The 2,171-nt window shown below is 40.2% G+C and overlaps 1 non-coding gene across 1 annotated transcript; it reads right to left on the reverse strand.

The window, feature by feature from the left end:
• Positions 1 to 220: 220 nt before the first annotated feature.
• Positions 221 to 327, reverse strand: LOC126005713 (U6 spliceosomal RNA). Its single transcript, XR_007494752.1, has one exon. It is a non-coding gene; the product is annotated as a U6 spliceosomal RNA (small nuclear RNA).
• Between the last annotated feature and the right edge of the window lie 1,844 nt (positions 328 to 2,171).

The following is a 2,171-nucleotide window of genomic DNA, read 5'->3' on the forward strand; positions in this document are numbered from 1 at the left end:
AAGTGCTATTTTAATTATTTATTTTGGTTTGTTTTTGTTTTGGGGTCATATCCTGTTGTGCTCAGGGCTTACTCCTGCCTTACACTAAGGGATCACTCCTGGCAGGCTCAGGGGATCATATATGCTATTAAGGATCAAATCCAGGTCAACTATGTGCAAGGCATGCTCTTTACCCACTGTACTATCTCTTTGGCTCAATGTGGTATTTTATTTTATTTTTTTAAATATGGAACCCTTCACGAATTTGCGTGTCATCCTTGCACAGGGACCATGCTAATCTTCTCTGTATTGTTCCAATTTTAGTAGATGTGCTGCCGAAGCGAGCACTCAATGTGGTATTTTAAAACCATCTTTGGCTACTCAGTCTCCTCCTCAGAAAATAGGATGCTTATCATTATACCACTGAATATAAATTTATTAACATATATGTACAGAAGTGTCTCCCTGTAAATACATATAAAGAACTTTCTCTGACAGTTTGCTCTTTCATGGCCTCTTTGTGTGTGTCTGTTTTAATAAAAATGAATCTAGAGGAGCCAAAGCATAGCACAATGGGTAGGAGGTTGAGTTGCATGCAGCTGACCTAGGACCAACCCAGATTTAATCTCTGGTATCCCTTATGGTCCTCTGAACCTGCCAGGAGCGATTTCTGAGAGCAGAGACAGGAGTAATCTCTGAGTATTGCCAGATGTGCCCCCTCTCAAAAAAACAAAACAAAACAAAACACAACCAAAAACCAAAAGAACCTAGGATTTTCTTGATGGTTCTGGACTGTATCACTTGAAAAATAAAATTCATGCTATCAATGTTAGGAAAGAGAAGTAAAGGGGGACATAAATGATAATTTTCTCTCTACTTAAGAATGAAATATTCTAACTATACAAGCACTATAAACAATTTCCCATCCTATCTCAGCCCTTCCCATTTCTTCCAGCTCAAACCAATTCCACATTTTATAGGTAAGACACTGAGATCCACCCAGATATAATGACTAGGTCAGTGGCTTCAGCTAATCCGCAGCTGAACCAAAACCATGAGTCAGGTCATATTCTTTCCAGCCCTCTCATCTTGTTGACATAAGCAAGCTATGTCAGAGTTGCTGGAAACCACTAGTGTGGAAGTGGATACTATGTTCATTTGTCAGTTTACTTAAGTTTTGAGAAGAGAAAGAGACAAATAGTTTAAGAAATATGTAGCAACAGCCTTTTAATGGTAAAATGAGGAGTTAGTATGAACGCAAACATCGACTTCATATTTAAAGCAGGGCCAGGAGGTGTCAAAGCATGTCTGCATGGGTGGGGCTATCTAAGTTCAGTACTTCACCTTTAAGTGTTGATCACTTAAGAAGTTTGAGATACTTGAATCACTTATCATCACGTATCATCACACACACACACACACACACACACACATACAAACACACACACACACACACCAGGGGCTGGAGCAATAGTACAGTGGAGAGGTCAGTTGTCTTGTACATGTTTGAGCCAGGTTTGCTCCCTGGCATCCCATAAGGTTCTCAGAGCCCACCAGGAGTGATTCCTGAGCAGAGAGCCAGGTGCACTGATAGGTGTGGCCCAAAAGCAAAACAAAACAAACAAATAAAAACAACCAGTATTGGTGTGGATGTGGAGGGGAAGAAAATCTCATCTACTGTTGGTGGGAATATTAATGAGTTTAACCTTTTTGGAAAACAATATGGGCATTTCCCAAAATAAACAAGAACTGAGCTTCCATATGATCCAGCAAGTCTTCTTGAGACCATCTATCCAAAAATCCAAAACCTACTATTTTGAAGACATTTGTACTCCTATGTTCAGTGTAGCACTAGTCACAATAACCAAGTGGAAACAACACTAAGTGTCAAAGAACAGATGACTGTTAAAGAAACTGGTATATATTCACAGTGGAATTCAGATATTAAAAAAAGACAAAATTGGGACCGGAGAGAAAGCACAGCAGTAGGATGTTTGGCTTCTAAGCGGCCATCCCAGGACCAACATTGGTTCAAATCCCGGCATCCCATAGGGTCCTCCATGCTTGCCAGAATCAATTTCTGAGCATAGAGCCAGGAGTAATCCCTGAGCGCTGCTGGGTGTGGCCCAAAAACCACAAAACAAAAAACAAAAAACAAAAAAAACAGAATCATGCAGTTTGACTCCAGATGA

This window comes from Suncus etruscus, chromosome 3, assembly GCF_024139225.1.
Source record: "Suncus etruscus isolate mSunEtr1 chromosome 3, mSunEtr1.pri.cur, whole genome shotgun sequence".
Taxonomy (NCBI): Eukaryota; Metazoa; Chordata; class Mammalia; order Eulipotyphla; family Soricidae; genus Suncus; species Suncus etruscus.